Source organism: Lepisosteus oculatus, chromosome 14 (assembly GCF_040954835.1).
Source record: "Lepisosteus oculatus isolate fLepOcu1 chromosome 14, fLepOcu1.hap2, whole genome shotgun sequence".
Classification (NCBI taxonomy): Eukaryota; Metazoa; Chordata; class Actinopteri; order Semionotiformes; family Lepisosteidae; genus Lepisosteus; species Lepisosteus oculatus.
The window spans coordinates 56040001-56062224 of NC_090709.1; the positions used below are offsets into that span (position 1 = coordinate 56040001).

A 22224-nucleotide genomic window follows, 5' to 3' on the forward strand; every position below is an offset into this window, starting at 1 on the left:
GCGTGTTCTGTACTCTACTGTGATTTAATTTAGATGATTACGTGGAGTAGAGTGACAAGATCTACTTGAACATTTTCGGTTTGTGAAATGAAACACTAAATACACTACTGTAAATACAAGTAATGGACATTTAAAATAACCACAGTAAAGCTAGAAGAGTGAAAGATAAAAGACTATTTAGAATGACATTCACAATAGAATTAAAAACGGCACAGCCGCCCGAACAGGGACTTGAACCCTGGGCCCTTAGATTAAAAGTCTGATGCTCTACCGACTGAGCTATCCGGGCTCTGAAAGGACGCCGACACTGTCGGGATCCTCGCAAGTCACGTGTCTCTTGTGCCGAAGAGCAGTCATACCTGACCCGTCTGGAATGACCACTGACAGACTTTATCCAGAAGCGACGGCACCACTCCCAGTAGAATGAGTGAGAAATACTGCATGACATGGGTAGTTAAGGGGCTCCCACAATCCATCTTTCCTCACATTACTAATTTTTTTCAATAGCATTTTGACCTTTTTTCACATTTAATAAAATCTTTTAATCAACAACATTATTGTTATGGTTATGGTTGTATACGTTTATAAAGGGAGTTGCAACATTGCAGAAATGTAAAGAGCATTTCTGTAGAGAAAACAGCATTTTTTCTGCCTTGATGTTAAGCTTAGGGAGCCTGTCTTTTGGAAATTCTATTTTATAACACCTTGCACAGCCTCCTGGCAGACTAACAAATATTTTTTTGGAGAAATTGGCTCACACACCGGAAGACACTAACGTTTATTTACGTTACAGTATGTAAAACTCAGGCTTTAACAGATGCTCAAGATGTTTTACACGGGGTGTTACCTGTTGTAGTGTTTCAAAAGATGTGTTAGCGGACCACAAATTATCTTGAAAAGATTTGGGTTTTTACTGGCTGGGATTCAAACCCGACTCAATTATTTGGAAAGCGCCTGTACCACCAACGTACTTCCGAGAAGCACCTGCAAATTATCACAATCCTCTCTCTCACCTACAAAGTTATGGAGACACAGACGTCCAATGAAAACTAATTTTATTCACTCAAGGCTCCACTTTTGTTGTGATGTCATTTTAATTAATATTAGCTTTGATAAGGTGTCGTTTTTGCCTCTTAAAGTTAAAGTCTGCTCCATTCTTCCTGGTATAGAAATAACATGTTCCATCTTTGTTTAAAAACACCACTAAAAGTAAATTATTCAGCTCTAACGCCTGTGTGCATTGACAAGACATCTCAAAAGGACTTATCAAATAAGAACACGATCCTTCCTGTTACCATTCCTGTGGTTGGGGCGTTCACCCTTTTATTTTCTTCTACATTATTTGCAGACAGGGCTTTATCACTCGAGTTGTACAGAACAAGTGTGCATCGGTCCATGAAAATCATCAGTAGTGCTGTTTTTCTATGCATAGTTTAATCAAGAGCACTTAAAAGATGCAAAAAGCTTTCAAATAAAACAGAATTGAAAGACAGTCGAGTTAGGAGGTAGAAAAAAAGCACTTCCCCATCTGGGAATTAACCACCGTCGCACGTGTGACTGGATACAAAAATAATAGATTAATTTGTTCCCAGTCTCTTGAAGCTTTAATGCGATTATTTTTCCTTCCTTATTTCTTCATTCCCATTAATTTACTCTGTAGTAGAGGAAACGCGAAAGTGGGAAACTGCAGGCTTTCTTCGTGAGTGGTGGATTGTGATCAGTGAGCATCTGGACAAGTCTGTTCCATTACCTTTTCCATCGGGGATGTAGCTCAGTGGTAGAGCGCATGCTTCGCATGTACAGATGCAGCCATTCAAAATGCGCGGGGGATACCGCATTATTTTGCGGTACGCTGTACGCAGTCTACCGCGAGTTACCGGTAAATACCGCAAGTTACCTTAAATTCTCCTATAATACGACAAGCAAAATAATAGTATCCGGAATTACGGCAAGGTGGAGCTAATAAAGCTCAACTTCTCATGTTTGAGCTGTGGCCATTAAAGTCTTTAACGAAGATATTACTAATAGTATTAATAATGAATGACCTTGGACAAGCTGTAAGTGTAAACTCAAAGTATTGCCCTGGTCAACATTCTTTTTTTCCATTGACCGTCTTGTTAAAAGTAACACCAGAGCATTTCGCAATCACGCATTTGTTTCCAATCATGCAAAGTACAGTAATTTTTGAGAATCTCCGATTCACCATGCCTTTCACATGCTCATAAAAGAGATTGATTTAGGAACATAAACATATTACCGTATGCAAACTGTACTGTATACAGTATGTATATTTAATGTCTTAACTGTGCCCGTTTAAGTATTGAATATTCATATCTAATTTTACCACTGAAGGGAAATCTTAGTAGCTGAGCATAAAAAGAATAGGAGCATACCGCAACACGTGTGAAGGCCATAAACGATATGAATTTTGGAACATAAACATACAGTATATGGCTGGTCTCGGTACTTTAAAGAAAACATACACGAAACATGGTTTCATTATGACCAGAATCGGTCTTGAGATATTTTTAACTTGATTTACAGTATTTGAGAGGTATGTCTTAACACCGATACTACAGTGCGTAAATACTGCTCACGTATATGTTTCTAGGTTTATATTATGCATTTCATACGGTCAAATTACTTTTGAGCAACTAATAAGAAGCGCAAAACGGTATGCGTTTTAGTTTCGTTTTGTGCTGGGACTCTGCTTTTAACAATGTCGCCGTGGATTGATTAGAGATATCAAGTACATGTTAGGAATCCCTGGTAGGAAGATACACGGATCCTGTGCAGACGCAGGCACGGGTGATAGATGAGGCAGGCGAACAAACCAAAACGAGAGGCAAGGTCGTAGTCAAAAGGCGAAAGGCAAGTCGTAATCCAGGAAGTTCTCCGGTAGCAGACAGTCCGAGGCGAGAGGCGAGGTGCAAAGTCGAAAAGGCAGAAGGGGAATCCAAAATCCAGAATAAACGTGGTACGGGAAAAACGCCAGGTAGAGCTCTCAAGGAGTAGACTCAATACCGATCAGTGGGAAACAGGTGAAGAGGGTATAAATAGCAGTGCGCACCGCACCGTGAGTGTGCGCAGGTGGTTTAACTTGTGCGGCGGCGTTTGTTAATAATCACCCGCTGCTGGGGCTGATTAGCTCGCTTACGATTTGATCTTGACTGCCTGGCGGTCGTGACAGTACATACAAGTCATTTTTTTAAATGTTGTAGTTCGTCTTGTAAAAATGTTACGAGTACATCATCTATCAACAATTACACAGGTTCTGTTTCCATATTGCGGATTTTGCGGATTTTAGATTTCACGTTGTGAATATATGATTTGGGCAAACAGAGCCGCAAAGAAGTACATTATGGGTTGTTTTTTTTTTGCAGTTTTATCTAGAACAAGCGATGCTTAAACCTTTGTCTGATTCTTGTGAAACTATCCACACGACAGTTACAGTACCTAGGAGTTGACTTCAGTGATGTCACTGATAGGATGTTTCTAAAAATCCATCCTCTGTAAAACGTCTTCTCTAGTTGTCCTGCATATGTATTCGCTAATGAAGCTGTGTGTTCTGAGCCAGGATCTCTACATTTCTGTATGAACCAGCTTAGAGGGCTAAAGACAGCTTGTGTTTAAATTGAGTGTAAGGCAATTTATGCTTCTAAAGTCATGGTCAGCATTTATTATTGTACTGTGCTGTAAACTTGTTTTGTGCCTAGTCACATTATTTTATAGTGTTTTTATAGCGTTATTAAATCCGGTGGCGCTGTGTGTTAGTTTCCTGACTCCCATGTCACATGGTCTGTGATTGAATCCCATGGAACTATGACTTTATTTTTTAACAAACATTTCTTTGAAAAAATGAAACGTTTACCTTGGTCAGAGATTAAGGTCGCTGCCTTTCATCTAAAACCCTACTTGAATCCTTCTAAACTAAAAATCAGTGTTAGTGAGTTAAATAAAGAGGTATCCAGGTAACAGTGAAACGGGCAGACAGTCTGGGGAGATCGCCCGTTTTCCATGTAAATAGTTCCCTGGTTCCGTACCCCTTGGTGTTTCTCTCGCTCTCTCTCGGGTCACCTGATCATTAGCTCGAAAGATTTGAGTGCTTTGTGTATATTCTAATGGTAGTGGGGGCAGGGTGTGTGGGAACAGGTTTGGTTGAAATTGCATTGGAGATCTATGTTCTTCACACCTGAAACATTTTCTCTGAAAGCATTTTCTTCGCAGTTTAGCCGATCTTGTTACAGCATGTTACAGTTTACTATTATTAACCATATTAATTTTAAGTGCTTAATGCCATTTTTTGACCAGGCACGAATATTCTTAAGTCCATATCTTCGCAAGGGAATCAGTGCGAATTGCAATACTAATTAAATGACCGCAGGCACTTTCCACCCCCTCTGCCAGCAGGAACATTCCTATTCTTAGCTCAGCAGCTCATTACAAACCAGGTTTTTTTACACAGCGATACAGCTTTGCGTAGTGAATCTGTTTTTCCGTGTTCACAAAGAAAGTGGAATACAGTGATACTACCTGCTATACAGATACATATGTTTAGATATTTAGACCCTTAAATTAATATCATTATTAATAATAATGATTATAATGATAATAATGATAATCGGCCAGTGAAAGCTCTCTTGTCCTTCACATCAATGCCTGAAACATTTTTTTCATAATGTCGACATACACAGTCGTGTGACTGACAGTTTGAGGTAGCCTATCGTGTAAATTTCGCTTTGTTGCTGATAGGTTAAGCTTTCGAAACTCTGCCCCAAAGTCATGTGACTGATTTTTTGCCCTGTTTCGTTGGTTAAACGCAATGATCACAAGCACCACCATGGTAACTGGGATGTGTAGTTTTTAATTCCGTTTGAATTATAACTGTACGTACTGTCTTCATATTTGGCTAGGGCTTTAAAGAGAAGGTGCGCCAAAAAATTTCGGTGCCGTCGTCTCCGCTTTAAAGGTACCCCCGTGCTGGAAGAATTTGACCTTGGAACGTTTGCCCAGCGTAGTTATAGTGGACATAAAAACAAGAGTTCGCTGGCATTCTATAATTATGCGAATTACACAAATATAATTATATCTTATTAATTTCTTGAGATACGCGATTCTTTTAATACAGTCTTTGCTGTGCTCTAGAGGATCCTTGTGATAGTCGAGATCTGGTTGAATGATAAGTGTCGCAGTTTAAATAAATTTTGTAGTTGGCAATTATGAAACACTCTGTTAAAAGCAAGGGAGTTTTTATGTCCGTTGCAGTTCTTTTGAAACTGAACTTGTTTGAATTGACTGAGCTCCGTTCTGTACCACACAATGTCTGTTTTTTTTTGTGCTGTCCTACTGTACTTCCTACTTTGAAAATACCTGTGAAACCGGTTTAATTCATCACAGCCAGCCCTCCCGCAGAGAGGGGGGTTGTACTTGCTAATGTCTTAGCACAAAGCAGAAACTTCTTGGAAAGATTACAGATTTTAATCGTCTTTTTTCTGAACCAGGGAAAATCTGATCATGTTTCTCTATAACAATAATAAAAAACTTTATTTTACATATCACCTTTAAAAGTGGCATCTCAAAATAATACAGTAGATGTAAACCACAGATTACAAAGTAAATACCCAGACAAAAGCAAACGTGTTTTTAATAAGATGCTTTTATTCGTTCATAATCCGACGATCTCAGGAAGACTAATGGCTTTTTTTCTGGAAAACCATAACTCTAGTCTTGTCCAGATTGACTGTCAGCGCCCAGGTCTGACAGTGCTGCTCCAGCCCCTGTTCTGTGGGCGACAGCAGGACCAGTTCCTCTGCAAAGAGGAGGAACTCTATTTCTGTAATTAATGCAGATCAGTAAATCAAGGGACGACAAAACAGTTATTGCGCCCGGCTCCTCAATGGGCTTCGACGTGCTAATGCGTTGGTTTAACAGTTTGGGTGTGGCAATGTTTTTTTATTATTGTTATAGAGAAACATGATCAGATTTTCCCCGGTTCAGAAAAAAAGATCTGAAGTACTGTACCGTATACTAGTTTGTCACTCTTCTCATCCCCTCTTTGCTAAATGGCTTTTGAATCGAGTCACATGAAGACAGAGGTGAAACAGCCCTACACAGCCCTGTCGCAGTACACAAATATAATTATATCTTATTAATTTCTTGAGATACGTGATTCTTTTGATACAGGCTTTGCTGTGCTCTAGAGGATCCTTGTGATATTTCGAGCTCTTGGTGAATGATAAGTGTCGCAGTTTAAATCATTTTCGTAGTTAGAAATTATGGAACACTCTGTTAAAAGCAAGGGAGTTTTTATGTCCGTTGCAGTTTTTTTGCAACATGAATATAATTATATCGTTATTAATTTCTTGAGATACGCGATTCCATATTATATTCTCTTTTAATCAAATTCTAAAAGTATGCTTGTTGTCTCCGGTATCACGTTAGTTAAAGTCTTTGATGCTTAAAATGTTTAGGGAGAAATGGAATACTGGTGTGTATGTTTTCTTTAAAGTACCGAGACCAGCCATATACTGTATGTTTAAGTTCCAAAATTAATATCGTTTATGTCCTTCACACGCGTTGCAGTATGCTCCTATTCTTCTTATGCTCAGGCACTAAGATTTCCCTTCAGAGGTAAAATTCCATGTAAATATTAAATACTACAATGGACACAGTAAAGACGTTTACTGTAAATCTTTCTACAACAGACCAACGGACCACGAGTGCCCCTGTCAGTCAACCAATCACGTACCGCGGTACCCCGCGTCATCTTGCGTCACGATGCGTGACGCCGTAGCCAATTACCATCAGTACGTGTCTGTACCGCGCACTTTGAATGGCTGCATCTGTAGATGAATATTTTTGGCACAGCTGTTACAACAAACAGGCAAATAAACTTTTTTTATTATTCCATTCGAGCTGTAGTTTTGAAAATGTTTTTTTCCATTCATTAAATAATACAAAACACAAACCCACCATAAACGTCTGACCATTGATATTCCTGAATTATAAGATCGTACACATGTACCGCGAAATTCGTGCAAGAGTCACAGCTGGTAGGCAGTTCAACGAATATGATGCTTTTCAGGGGCCGAGTATTAGACACGTGTTATCGTGCGGAGCTTAGTCTTCCTCTAACACAGTCTTTGCCTCGGACCACCCCTCTTGGCACATTAGCCCTTTAATTTTCGATTTTCTGTATAGAACACCGAATATCTTGAGGAAGTCTGTCAAGCAAAGACTGCTGGATAATTGAGGTGAAAACATTGGTTCAAAATCAACATCCTCTGCTATTGCCGTTGATTCTTTGAGAGTTTCTTCAAGTTCTTCATTTGACCTTCAATATTGAGGGATATTGAGCATAATACCGTACTATTTGTAGCTTTCTTTTGATCGCCCGTTTTATTAAAATGCCAGCCTCTTTTACAATTATTTAGATGTTTGGCAAGGTGTAATAGCCCCCCTCGCATCCTCAGCTAAAATATTTTAAAAGTACAACAAAATTACATTATATTGAACAGCATTTATGTTAACATTTATATTCAAATTAAAGTAAATATACGAAAATATTAAAATACAACTTCGGCGATCTGTCGTTTTTGCTTGTCAAGTTCTCAAACAATTTTGCGTTGTATTTTAAATTACTTTAGCTGAAGATGCAATGGGAGCATAAGTGAATTCTCCCGCCACCCACTGGAACATATAATTCCATGGGTGAATACTAACTGCTCGCAAGTTGCCAATATCGAAAATTATTGGAAATTCCCGGTAATGTTGACTCTGGTACTCAATTGTTTACTACTGCAAATATCAAAATAGTTCAGGTTTTGCGGAACAATTACATTTTTGCGGTGATGATGTTTACTATAGGAAGAAGTGCGTCCCTGGGTGGGATCAAAAAACCCACCTTGGGGTTAATAGCTAAACACGCTAACCGATTGCACCACAGAAATGCTTACACCTTGCTTTTTTTCATTTACATACTTTTGGTGAACAAAAAAATTCGCTCGCATTTCATCTTTCGCAAGCTGTATGATTTAAAAAAACAAGTTGTTCTTCAAAGGAAATGAATAAACGCATTAAACCAAATCAAGACCTCTTTGAGTGTCCCAAATTACATGTTCTGTAAAACAAGACAGGAAAAAAAGGTACCGCTGGAATTCAGATCCAGGATCTCCTCTTTATGAAATAGGTGTTTTAACCAGCTTTACCACAGGACCGGCAGAACACTATTCTTATACAGGTGGGTACCCACCCTCAAACCTTTGTTCTCCCGCTACTTTACATTTGCCTACTGCCCTGTCTCTCTCACACCTGAAGAAGGCTCCACGGCCGAAACGTTGTGTTCTCTTTCTTCTTTTTTTCAGCATGGAATAAACCTATTACCTATTCTTATACAGCCGCTTGGACACACCGCTCTGAGACATCTGAGGTCGATGTGCTGAGCCTGGTCGCCAAGCAAAATCATGCCCAAGGGAGGCGGGGCAGCTTTCATGATGTGATGGCTGAGTGGTTAAGGTGATGGATTGCTAATCCATTGTGCTTTGTACGCGTGGGTTCGAATCCCATCCTTGTTGGTTTATGTCTTCGACTTGTGATCTGTTTCTAAGTTGGACTTGCTTTCTTTAGCTACTGTAGTAGAGCAGTAATATTTCTAGCGTTGGCTGAACATGGCTTACAGCAGTAGCTGACAGATATAGTCTCTTAATATTTAGGTTAAATTTATGCTTTGTACTGCTTTCACCTGATATTAATAGTAGTCCTGATGAACGATTTAGGGACATGGTGCATCTTGAAAATGTTCTTGTTAATTTCAGTTTGGAAAAAATGCACTCACCAGAAGCAGAAACTGGTCGTATCTGCAAAATGCGCAATGCAATAGCATGTCTTGTCTTGCTATGAGTCCTTATCTGTTACAGGAAGCGTTGTAGGACTTTTTTAGCTCAGAAAAAGCTATCAATTCATCTTACATTTCTACTCCATCAATATTAGCAATGTTATCTTTACTAAGCTCTAAATAAATGCAAATTTTAAAATACATTTTAAAATAAATGCTATTCCATATATTGTAACTTTTTGGTATTTAGAATTTTTATCTGAGGATGCAAGGGAAAGTATTATACAAATGTGAAAGAGGGTTGTATTTTAATACAATTTTCCATCAAAAGAAAACCAAAATCTGTATGATATTACCATCAATATCCCTCGATACATTATTTTAAACCAGACATAATGAAAGACGTAGTAACTAGACACACCTACAAAACACATGAATCTAATTGAGAAAACTTTGACCGGGGCGATGTATTACTAGTAGCGGCTCTGAACTCAATGTGGTGCTGGATGGGAATGCAATACAAACGCCAATGGCACAATGGATAACGTGTCTGATTACGGATCAGAAGACTGTAGGTTTGTACTTCCTGGTTCGTGAAAAAGCTTTTAAACCATACTACTCAACACTGACATCGTAGGGTGTGCGGTCCTACACAACCTTACTATCAACTGGATGAGTCTTCTGTTCAATCTCCGATTCTTTCCGCACATTCCTGCTATTTCACCACCGTTATTGTAGGACAACAGCCACAGACACGAGAAGATAAACTATTCCGAACAAATGTCTTAAAAAATCACGTTGAAAAGGGTGACAATACGTTTTTTGTTTCTTTAAGGTAACCTTACTTTTGCCTGTAAAGTTCACATTATTTTCTGTAGCCGCAAATCCCCAATATTTCTGCTGTCTCCTGAGAAACACAAGCATGGAGTCAAATCATATTAAATAACACAACACATCTATTAATTTAATACCCAGATGTGACAGAACACATGTAAGACTTACACACAGCCTTTATTTTGCGATAGTGAATTTGCAGGTATCCTGGGGAGGGAAGAGAACTGATATTAAGGAAATACATATTTAAAGGGGATATACATCTTAAATGTGTTTTGTCACATCTGGGTGTTAACTGAATATTTTTTTATCATTATTTGTTGTGTTTTGACTCTATACTTGTGTTTCTCAGGAGACAGCAGAAATATTGATGTTTACATTTATATTCACATTCCCGTTGATATTGACTTAGGTACTCAACTATTTACTTGTAGTTTGACTCGTGTCAAAAGTTGAAAATCTCTGCAAACATCAAGATGGCTAAGGACGTGCAAAGAAACTCAATAACATTTAGAGAAGGTAATGTTTAGATCGGATTAATTCGAAGTGTGTCTCTGGGTGCGTTTGATCTACGAACGTTGTGTTTAACTGAAGCAGACCCTGACTGAGTGTGCCATAGAAACTGACACATGTCGTATTTTTCTACATTCACAGATTTTTGGCTAAAGTAAAAAATATCGTTGTCATTTTCTTGCCAGCTGGCAGTAATTCTTTTGCACTGATAACAAAGATAAGCATTTTAGCTTTCGCAATGTGTGGAGTTCTTGAAAAACAAGTTGTGCCAAAAACGAAATAAACACCTCCATTAAACTTAATGCAAAAGCATGTTGTCTATAACAATAAACAATGCAAGAAGACAGGAAGAAAGGCACCGCTGGGATTTAAACCCAGGATCTCCTGTTTACTAAAGAGGCACTTTAACCATCTAAGCCACGACACAAGCAGAACTCTCTTCTTTTACTGCCACTTGGACACACCGCTCTGAGCCATCTGCGTTCACGAAGCCCTGAGTCTGCCGGCTGAGCAAGCTGCCTCCTTTACACGGAACAGGAGCCCTGACCGTAAGAGAAATGAAGAGAAATGGCTTTTATTGGGCACTTTTCATGTCCAATGCACTTGACATCTCCCAAGGGGGACAGAGTTCATTAACGACACTTTTCCATTCTTTCTTCTTTCTGTACACTTTGATGAAACAAAACGAGAAATCATGTAAGGGAAGATGTCTTTTTTCATGGAGAAAACATGCACCGGGAAATGTTGTGTTTAGAAGAAGTGAGTTAACATGAAAAGTGACCTAATTTACCGGAGCAAATGCTCACCAAGCAAGATCTGCTTTACTACTAGAGAGAAGTAGAGTGAAAGACGTGATCATTTCACGCCGTTGTGGAACGAAACGCTTTTGTCTTGGAATTCTAAATCAATTAGAAATTCAGAGCGACACATAAAGGCTTTGTCTGCTTAAAAGTGATGATTTTTTAAAACTAAAAAAAAATGTAGAAAACACGTTTCTCACTTAGAAATTTAAGATGGGGGTGGGGTATTACTAGTAGAGGCACTGAACTCACCATGGTGCAATTAATTTTCGTGACGGGCTAGTGGTTTAATGGATAACGCGTCTGATTTCGGTTTATAAGATTGTCGATTCGACTTCTACCGGGGTTGTGTGATTCAAATCAGGCTCCTCAGAAATAGATGTCTGTTATGTAAATGAACCCCACCTGAAAGCAAACGTTGGGTCTGGGTTCCTTTCTTTCCTGCATGAAATAGCAAATCGTTACAAAAAAAAACACCAACTAATGTCCAATAGTCCAATAGTTAGTCATTTAAGTAAACATGAATATACTGTAAGGTCCTGGTACATGGGAGTGGATTTCAACCACAATTAAAAGAAGGGCAAATTATAATTACAGGCTTCAGACACTTTTTCATACAAAAGTGACCAAACACTCCCTAACTTTCAGGTTTGCTTGAACCTGTAACAGAAAAGCAGTTTGAAACTTCCATTCTCTGATGTCACTGTCTCTATAGTCGGACGTGATGTTTCGCGGAAGTGCAGTGTGCCTTTTCTCTTGTCGTGTTCAAGATGAAATGCTGCATAAGCTCCTGACTGGGTGTTCTGTACTGTTCTGTTATTTCGTTCGGATTACCTAGGTGGTGTACAGCTAAAACCCAACTGCATGGTGTAAATTCCGGGTTCGGCACCAGCAGCACCTGCCAACACATCAGCTGACCTCGACGTGATTTGAACACGCAACCTTCTGATCTGGAGTCAGACGCGCTACCGTTGCGCCACGTGCTTTTAATTCACCCAAAGAGAAAAATCAGCGTCCCTGAAAAAGATTGTTTTCATTCTCTCCTGTGAGGAGCGCCGCTCTTCCAACGAGGGTCTCTTCTTCCCAGACCACAGATTATTCTTCCCGCCCGGCTCTCTCACGGAGAGCAGACACACCGTCTCCACTAATGTGTTTACTACATCTATAGATCTGACCCCCTACAGCCCCGATATTCCTGGACAGGATATTTACCACCAGCCCGGTGAACTTCTCATCTTGACCTCTCCCAGGAGGAGCACAATTAACACAGAATCCTCTCTCCATTTAGCAAATAACACAAAACACTGTTTACCTGTCAAGACAGAAAACCAGGCTGCTCCAGGTGAGGCTTAAACTCACAACCTCGGCATGAGTCCACTGAATATGTCATTTTACATGGCCTGAACCAGGAAAGAGGCTGGAAGTCAAGAAATTATGGTTTTGTTTTAATACTTGCCTACTCTTTTAATTTTTCGGTCAAATCTTTTATTTGGGAGTACTTTCAATGGATGTTAATCTTTGTCCCGATGCACGATTCTGGGCCATGGTGTGTCTTGAATAATGTTCTTATAGGCTTCAGTTTGGAAAAGTGCGGTCTTCAGAAGCTACTGAAACCGCTAATGGTTACATAACACTTAATGCAAAAGCAACGTTCGGGTTTGAAAAAAAAATATTACTTGCTATGAATACAAACACTGTTACAGGAGGCGTGTTAGGGCTATTTTAGCTTAGATCATCAATTCATCTTACATTTCTTCTCCACCTATATCAACAGCGTCATCGCTACTGAGCGCTAAAGGCAGGTCCTGGCAATACAATCTTCTTTAGAAAACATTTTTAAAACTATTTCCACTACCATACATAAAGTAAAAGATACCGATTGCACGCAACTAATAAAATCTCTTATCCAGGGACGTTGTAGCTAGATGCAAATTCCAATCGAAAATGTATCTGCTTTAAAATTTTCTTTTGGATCCACAGGACGATCAGCATGAGACTCAAAATATACCTGTGTTTGATTGTACAGCATAGATTGTACAGCATGTATGTTTACATTTATGTTAAAATTAAGGTAAATATATCAAAATATCAACATCCAACTTCACAGTGCTAACGTACTGTAACAGTGCTTGTCAAATTCTCAAACAAATCTGCGTTGTATTTCTAAACTCTTTTAGCAGAAGACGCAACAGGAGTATAAATGATATCTCCCGCCGGCCATTCAAAGATACGTTTCCAAGGGTGAATATGGATTTCTGGGGAGTTGCGGTGTTGATCACTATTGGACTTCCCCGGTCTCAAGTGTTGTTGTTGGACACGGGCAAAAGACTCGCATTTTCTGCAAATATAAAGAGGGTTAAGGTTTCGGCTTTAGCGGAGACAGTGTTTACATTGACAATAATAAGAAGATCGTCCCTGGGTGGGTTTGAACCACCAACCTTTCAGTTAACAGCCGAACGCGCTCGCCGATTGCGCCACAGAGACTGACGAGAGAGGCTTTTCTCCATTCGCACCTTTCCGGTCAAAAAATAAACATTGCTTGCATTTTCTTGCCAGTCGGCAATATTCCTACTGCTCTGATAGCCAAGAATTACATTTCATTATTCACAAGCTGTATGAATTTCTTGAAAAACAAGTTGTTGCAGAAAGGAAATGCATTCATGCTTTAAACTAAATCAAGCCCTATGCGGTTGTCCAAGATGGTAGTTTCTGCACAAAAAGACAGGAAGAAAGGCACAGCTGGGATGTGGAGCCCGGATCTCCAGTTAACGAGACAGGTACTTAAACCGACTCAGCTACAGTGCCGGCAGAATTCTCCTCTTTTATAGCCGCTTGGACACACCGCTCTGAGCCATCTGCGTTCACGAAGCCCTGAGTCTGCCGGCTGAGCAAGCTGCCTCCTTTACACGGAACAGGAGCCCTGACCGTAAGAGAAATGAAGAGAAATGGCTTTTATTGGGCACTTTTCATGTCCAATGCGCTTGACATCTCCCAAGGGGGACAGAGTTCATTAACGACACTTTTCCTTTCTTTCTTCTTTCTGTACACTTTGATGAAACAAAACGAGAAATCATGTAAGGGAAAATGTCTTTTTTCATGGAGAAAACATGCACCGGGAAATGTTGTGTTTAGAAGAAGTGAGTTAACATGAAAAGTGACCTAATTTACCGGAGCAAATGCTCACCAAGCAAGATCTGCTTTACTACTAGAGAGAAGTAGAGTGAAAGACGTGGTCATTTCACGCCGTTGTGGAACGAAACGCTTTTGTCTTGGAATTCTAAATCAATTAGAAATTCAGAGCGACACATAAAGGCTTTGTCTGCTTAAAAGTGATGATTTTTTAAAACTAAAAAAAAATGTAGAAAACACGTTTCTCACTTAGAAATTTAAGATGGGGGTGGGGTATTACTAGTAGCGGCACTGAACTCACCATGGTGCAATTAATTTTCGTGACGGGCTAGTGGTTTAATGGATAACGCGTCTGATTTCGGTTTATAAGATTGTCGATTCGACTTCTACCGGGGTTGTGTGATTCAAATCAGGCTCCTCAGAAATAGATGTCTGTTATGTAAATGAACCCCACCTGAAAGCAAACGTTGGGTCTGGGTTCCTTTCTTTCCTGCATGAAATAGCAAATCGTTACAAAAAAAAACACCAACTAATGTCCAATAGTCCAATAGTTAGTCATTTAAGTAAACATGAATATACTGTAAGGTCCTGGTACATGGGAGTGGATTTCAACCACAATTAAAAGAAGGGCAAATTATAATTACAGGCTTCAGACACTTTTTCATACAAAAGTGACCAAACACTCCCTAACTTTCAGGTTTGCTTGAACCTGTAACAGAAAAGCAGTTTGAAACTTTCATTCTCTGATGTCACTTTCTCTATAGTCGGACGTGATGTTTCGCGGAAGTGCAGTGTGCCTTTTCTCTTGTCGTGTTCAAGATGAAATGCTGCATAAGCTCCTGACTGGGTGTTCTGTACTGTTCTGTTATTTCGTTCGGATTACCTAGGTGGTGTACAGCTAAAACCCAACTGCATGGTGTAAATTCCGGGTTCGGCACCAGCAGCACCTGCCAACACATCAGCTGACCTCGACGTGATTTGAACACGCAACCTTCTGATCTGGAGTCAGACGCGCTACCGTTGCGCCACGAGGTCACTTGCGACAAGTGCTTTTAATTCACCCAAAGAGAAAAATCAGCGTCCCTGAAAAAGATTGTTTTCATTCTCTCCTGTGAGGAGCGCCGCTCTTCCAACGAGGGTCTCTTCTTCCCAGACCACAGATTATTCTTCCCGCCCGGCTCTCTCACGGAGAGCAGACACACCGTCTCCACTAATGTGTTTACTACATCAATAGATCTGACCCCCTACAGCCCCGATATTCCTGGACAGGATATTTACCACCAGCCCGGTGAACTTCTCATCTTGACCTCTCCCAGGAGGAGCACAATTAACACAGAATCCTCTCTCCATTTAGCAAATAACACAAAACACTGTTTACCTGTCAAGACAGAAAACCAGGCTGCTCCAGGTGAGGCTTAAACTCACAACCTCGGCATGAGTCCACTGAATATGTCATTTTACATGGCCTGAACCAGGAAAGAGGCTGGAAGTCAAGAAATTATGGTTTTGTTTTAATACTTGCCTACTCTTTTAATTTTTCGGTCAAATCTTTTATTTGGGAGTACTTTCAATGGATGTTAATCTTTGTCCCGATGCACGATTCTGGGCCATGGTGTGTCTTGAATAATGTTCTTATAGGCTTCAGTTTGGAAAAGTGCGGTCTTCAGAAGCTACTGAAACCGCTAATGGTTACATAACACTTAATGCAAAAGCAACGTTCGGGTTTGAAAAAAAAATATTACTTGCTATGAATACAAACACTGTTACATGAGGCGTGTTCGGGCTATTTTAGCTTAGATCATCAATTCATCTTACATTTCTTCTCCACCTATATCAACAGCGTCATCGCTACTGAGCGCTAAAGGCAGGTCCTGGCAATACAATCTTCTTTAGAAAACATTTTTAAAACTATTTCCACTACCATACATAAAGTAAAAGATACCGATTGCACGCAACTAATAAAATCTCTTATCCAGGGACGTTGTAGCTAGATGCAAATTCCAATCGAAAATGTATCTGCTTTAAAATTTTCTTTTGGATCCACAGGACGATCAGCATGAGACTCAAAATATACCTGTGTTTGATTGTACAGCATAGATTGTACAGCATGTATGTTTACATTTATGTTAAAATTAAGGTAAATATATCAAAATATCAACATCCAACTTCACAGTGCTAACGTACTGTAACAGTGCTTGTCAAATTCTCAAACAAATCTGCGTTGTATTTCTAAACTCTTTTAGCAGAAGACGCAACAGGAGTATAAATGATATCTCCCGCCAGCCATTCAAAGATACGTTTCCAAGGGTGAATATGGATTTCTGGGGAGTTGCGGTGTTGATCACTATTGGACTTCCCCGGTCTCAAGTGTTGTTGTTGGACACGGGCAAAAGACTCGCATTTTCTGCAAATATAAAGAGGGTTAAGGTTTCGGCTTTAGCGGAGACAGTGTTTACATTGACAATAATAAGAAGATCGTCCCTGGGTGGGTTTGAACCACCAACCTTTCAGTTAACAGCCGAACGCGCTCGCCGATTGCGCCACAGAGACTGACGAGAGAGGCTTTTCTCCATTCGCACCTTTCCGGTCAAAAAATAAACATTGCTTGCATTTTCTTGCCAGTCGGCAATATTCCTACTGCTCTGATAGCCAAGAATTACATTTCATTTTTCACAAGCTGTATGAATTTCTTGAAAAACAAGTTGTTGCAGAAAGGAAATGCATTCATGCTTTAAACTAAATCAAGCCCTATGCGGTTGTCCAAGATGGTAGTTTCTGCACAAAAAGACAGGAAGAAAGGCACAGCTGGGATGTGGAGCCCGGATCTCCAGTTAACGAGACAGGTACTTAAACCGACTCAGCTACGGTGCCGGCAGAATTCTCCTCTTTTATAGCCGCTTGGACACACCGCTCTGAGCCATCTGCGTTCACGAAGCCCTGAGTCTGCCGGCTGAGCAAGCTGCCTCCTTTACACGGAACAGGAGCCCTGACCGTAAGAGAAATGAAGAGAAATGGCTTTTATTGGGCACTTTTCATGTCCAATGCGCTTGACATCTCCCAAGGGGGACAGAGTTCATTAACGACACTTTTCCTTTCTTTCTTCTTTCTGTACACTTTGATGAAACAAAACGAGAAATCATGTAAGGGAAAATGTCTTTTTTCATGGAGAAAACATGCACCGGGAAATGTTGTGTTTAGAAGAAGTGAGTTAACATGAAAAGTGACCTAATTTACCGGAGCAAATGCTCACCAAGCAAGATCTGCTTTACTACTAGAGAGAAGTAGAGTGAAAGACGTGGTCATTTCACGCCGTTGTGGAACGAAACGCTTTTGTCTTGGAATTCTAAATCAATTAGAAATTCAGACCGACACATAAAGGCTTTGTCTGCTTAAAAGTGATGATTTTTTAAAACTAAAAAAAAATGTAGAAAACACGTTTCTCACTTAGAAATTTAAGATGGGGGTGGGGTATTACTAGTAGCGGCACTGAACTCACCATGGTGCAATTAATTTACGTGACGGGCTAGTGGTTTAATGGATAACGCGTCTGATTTCGGTTTATAAGATTGTCGATTCGACTTCTACCGGGGTTGTGTGATTCAAATCAGGCTCCTCAGAAATAGATGTCTGTTATGTAAATGAACCCCACCTGAAAGCAAACGTTGGGTCTGGGTTCCTTTCTTTCCTGCATGAAATAGCAAATCGTTACAAAAAAAAACACCAACTAATGTCCAATAGTCCAATAGTTAGTCATTTAAGTAAACATGAATATACTGTAAGGTCCTGGTACATGGGAGTGGATTTCAACCACAATTAAAAGAAGGGCAAATTATAATTACAGGCTTCAGACACTTTTTCATACAAAAGTGACCAAACACTCCCTAACTTTCAGGTTTGCTTGAACCTGTAACAGAAAAGCAGTTTGAAACTTCCATTCTCTGATGTCACTGTCTCTATAGTCGGACGTGATGTTTCGCGGAAGTGCAGTGTGCCTTTTCTCTTGTCGTGTTCAAGATGAAATGCTGCATAAGCTCCTGACTGGGTGTTCTGTACTGTTCTGTTATTTCGTTCGGATTACCTAGGTGGTGTACAGCTAAAACCCAACTGCATGGTGTAAATTCCGGGTTCGGCACCAGCAGCACCTGCCAACACATCAGCTGACCTCGACGTGATTTGAACACGCAACCTTCTGATCTGGAGTCAGACGCGCTACCGTTGCGCCACGAGGTCACTTGCGACAAGTGCTTTTAATTCACCCAAAGAGAAAAATCAGCGTCCCTGAAAAAGATTGTTTTCATTCTCTCCTGTGAGGAGCGCCGCTCTTCCAACGAGGGTCTCTTCTTCCCAGACCACAGATTATTCTTCCCGCCCGGCTCTCTCACGGAGAGCAGACACACCGTCTCCACTAATGTGTTTACTACATCTATAGATCTGACCCCCTACAGCCCCGATATTCCTGGACAGGATATTTACCACCAGCCCGGTGAACTTCTCATCTTGACCTCTCCCAGGAGGAGCACAATTAACACAGAATCCTCTCTCCATTTAGCAAATAACACAAAACACTGTTTACCTGTCAAGACAGAAAACCAGGCTGCTCCAGGTGAGGCTTAAACTCACAACCTCGGCATGAGTCCACTGAACATGTCATTTTACATGGCCTGAACCAGGAAAGAGGCTGGAAGTCAAGAAATTATGGTTTTGTTTTAATACTTGCCTACTCTTTTAATTTTTCGGTCAAATCTTTTATTTGGGAGTACTTTCAATGGATGTTAATCTTTGTCCCGATGCACGATTCTGGGCCATGGTGTGTCTTGAATAATGTTCTTATAGGCTTCAGTTTGGAAAAGTGCGGTCTTCAGAAGCTACTGAAACCGCTAATGGTTACATAACACTTAATGCAAAAGCAACGTTCGGGTTTGAAAAAAAAATATTACTTGCTATGAATACAAACACTGTTACAGGAGGCGTGTTAGGGCTATTTTAGCTTAGATCATCAATTCATCTTACATTTCTTCTCCACCTATATCAACAGCGTCATCGCTACTGAGCGCTAAAGGCAGGTCCTGGCAATACAATCTTCTTTAGAAAACATTTTTAAAACTATTTCCACTACCATACATAAAGTAAAAGATACCGATTGCACGCAACTAATAAAATCTCTTATCCAGGGACGTTGTAGCTAGATGCAAATTCCAATCGAAAATGTATCTGCTTTAAAATTTTCTTTTGGATCCACAGGACGATCAGCATGAGACTCAAAATATACCTGTGTTTGATTGTACAGCATAGATTGTACAGCATGTATGTTTACATTTATGTTAAAATTAAGGTAAATATATCAAAATATCAACATCCAACTTCACAGTGCTAACGTACTGTAACAGTGCTTGTCAAATTCTCAAACAAATCTGCGTTGTATTTCTAAACTCTTTTAGCAGAAGACGCAACAGGAGTATAAATGATATCTCCCGCCAGCCATTCAAAGATACGTTTCCAAGGGTGAATATGGATTTCTGGGGAGTTGCGGTGTTGATCACTATTGGACTTCCCCGGTCTCAAGTGTTGTTGTTGGACACGGGCAAAAGACTCGCATTTTCTGCAAATATAAAGAGGGTTAAGGTTTCGGCTTTAGCAGAGACAGTGTTTACATTGACAATAATAAGACGATCGTCCCTGGGTGGGTTTGAACCACCAACCTTTCAGTTAACAGCCGGACGCGCTCGCCGATTGCGCCACAGAGACTGACGAGAGAGGCTTTTCTCCATTCGCACCTTTCCGGTCAAAAAATAAACATTGCTTGAATTTTCTTGCCAGTCGGCAATATTCCTACTGCTCTGATAGCCAAGAATTACATTTCATTTTTCACAAGCTGTATGAATTTCTTGAAAAACAAGTTGTTGCAGAAAGGAAATGCATTCATGCTTTAAACTAAATCAAGCCCTATGCGGTTGTCCAAGATGGTAGTTTCTGCACAAAAAGACAGGAAGAAAGGCACAGCTGGGATGTGGAGCCCGGATCTCCAGTTAACGAGACAGGTACTTAAACCGACTCAGCTACGGTGCCGGCAGAATTCTCCTCTTTTATAGCCGCTTGGACACACCGCTCTGAGCCATCTGCGTTCACGAAGCCCTGAGTCTGCCGGCTGAGCAAGCTGCCTCCTTTACACGGAACAGGAGCCCTGACCGTAAGAGAAATGAAGAGAAATGGCTTTTATTGGGCACTTTTCATGTCCAATGCGCTTGACATCTCCCAAGGGGGACAGAGTTCATTAACGACACTTTTCCTTTCTTTCTTCTTTCTGTACACTTTGATGAAACAAAACGAGAAATCATGTAAGGGAAAATGTCTTTTTTCATGGAGAAAACATGCACCGGGAAATGTTGTGTTTAGAAGAAGTGAGTTAACATGAAAAGTGACCTAATTTACCGGAGCAAATGCTCACCAAGCAAGATCTGCTTTACTACTAGAGAGAAGTAGAGTGAAAGACGTGGTCATTTCACGCCGTTGTGGAACGAAACTCTTTTGTCTTGGAATTCTAAATCAATTAGAAATTCAGAGCGACACATAAAGGCTTTGTCTGCTTAAAAGTGATGATTTTTTAAAACTAAAAAAAAATGTAGAAAACACGTTTCTCACTTAGAAATTTAAGATGGGGGTGGGGTATTACTAGTAGCGGCACTGAACTCACCATGGTGCAATTAATTTACGTGACGGGCTAGTGGTTTAATGGATAACGCGTCTGATTTCGGTTTATAAGATTGTCGATTCGACTTCTACCGGGGTTGTGTGATTCAAATCAGGCTCCTCAGAAATAGATGTCTGTTATGTAAATGAACCCCACCTGAAAGCAAACGTTGGGTCTGGGTTCCTTTCTTTCCTGCATGAAATAGCAAATCGTTACAAAAAAAAACACCAACTAATGTCCAATAGTCCAATAGTTAGTCATTTAAGTAAACATGAATATACTGTAAGGTCCTGGTACATGGGAGTGGATTTCAACCACAATTAAAAGAAGGGCAAATTATAATTACAGGCTTCAGACACTTTTTCATACAAAAGTGACCAAACACTCCCTAACTTTCAGGTTTGCTTGAACCTGTAACAGAAAAGCAGTTTGAAACTTCCATTATCTGATGTCACTGTCTCTATAGTCGGACGTGATGTTTCGCGGAAGTGCAGTGTGCCTTTTCTCTTGTCGTGTTCAAGATGAAATGCTGCATAAGCTCCTGACTGGGTGTTCTGTACTGTTCTGTTATTTCGTTCGGATTACCTAGGTGGTGTACAGCTAAAACCCAACTGCATGGTGTAAATTCCGGGTTCGGCACCAGCAGCACCTGCCAACACATCAGCTGACCTCGACGTGATTTGAACACGCAACCTTCTGATCTGGAGTCAGACGCGCTACCGTTGCGCCACGAGGTCACTTGTGACAAGTGCTTTTAATTCACCCAAAGAGAAAAATCAGCGTCCCTGAAAAAGATTGTTTTCATTCTCTCCTGTGAGGAGCGCCGCTCTTCCAACGAGGGTCTCTTCTTCCCAGACCACAGATTATTCTTCCCGCCCGGCTCTCTCACGGAGAGCAGACACACCGTCTCCACTAATGTGTTTACTACATCTATAGATCTGACCCCCTACAGCCCCGATATTCCTGGACAGGATATTTACCACCAGCCCGGTGAACTTCTCATCTTGACCTCTCCCAGGAGGAGCACAATTAACACAGAATCCTCTCTCCATTTAGCAAATAACACAAAACACTGTTTACCTGTCAAGACAGAAAACCAGGCTGCTCCAGGTGAGGCTTAAACTCACAACCTCGGCATGAGTCCACTGAACATGTCATTTTACATGGCTTGAACCAGGAAAGAGGCTGGAAGTCAAGAAATTATGGTTTTGTTTTAATACTTGCCTACTCTTTTAATTTTTCGGTCAAATCTTTTATTTGGGAGTACTTTCAATGGATGTTAATCTTTGTCCCGATGCACGATTCTGGGCCATGGTGTGTCTTGAATAATGTTCTTATAGGCTTCAGTTTGGAAAAGTGCGGTCTTCAGAAGCTACTGAAACCGCTAATGGTTACATAACACTTAATGCAAAAGCAACGTTCGGGTT

General features: G+C 40.4%; 6 non-coding genes across 6 annotated transcripts; all 6 read right to left on the bottom strand.

Moving 5' to 3' along the window:
• Positions 1-216: 216 nt before the first annotated feature.
• Positions 217-289, bottom strand: trnak-uuu (transfer RNA lysine (anticodon UUU)). Its single transcript has one exon. It is a non-coding gene; the product is annotated as a tRNA-Lys (tRNA).
• Positions 290-13390: 13101 nt separating this feature from the next.
• Positions 13391-13464, bottom strand: trnan-guu (transfer RNA asparagine (anticodon GUU)). The gene has a single exon. It is a non-coding gene; the product is annotated as a tRNA-Asn (tRNA).
• Positions 13465-15072: 1608 nt separating this feature from the next.
• trnaw-cca (transfer RNA tryptophan (anticodon CCA)) lies at positions 15073-15144 on the bottom strand. Its single transcript has one exon. It is a non-coding gene; the product is annotated as a tRNA-Trp (tRNA).
• Positions 15145-16585: 1441 nt separating this feature from the next.
• trnan-guu (transfer RNA asparagine (anticodon GUU)) lies at positions 16586-16659 on the bottom strand. The gene has a single exon. It is a non-coding gene; the product is annotated as a tRNA-Asn (tRNA).
• A 1608-nt stretch (positions 16660-18267) lies between these two features.
• On the bottom strand, positions 18268-18339 carry trnaw-cca (transfer RNA tryptophan (anticodon CCA)). The gene has a single exon. It is a non-coding gene; the product is annotated as a tRNA-Trp (tRNA).
• Positions 18340-21462: 3123 nt separating this feature from the next.
• Positions 21463-21534, bottom strand: trnaw-cca (transfer RNA tryptophan (anticodon CCA)). Its single transcript has one exon. It is a non-coding gene; the product is annotated as a tRNA-Trp (tRNA).
• Between the last annotated feature and the right edge of the window lie 690 nt (positions 21535-22224).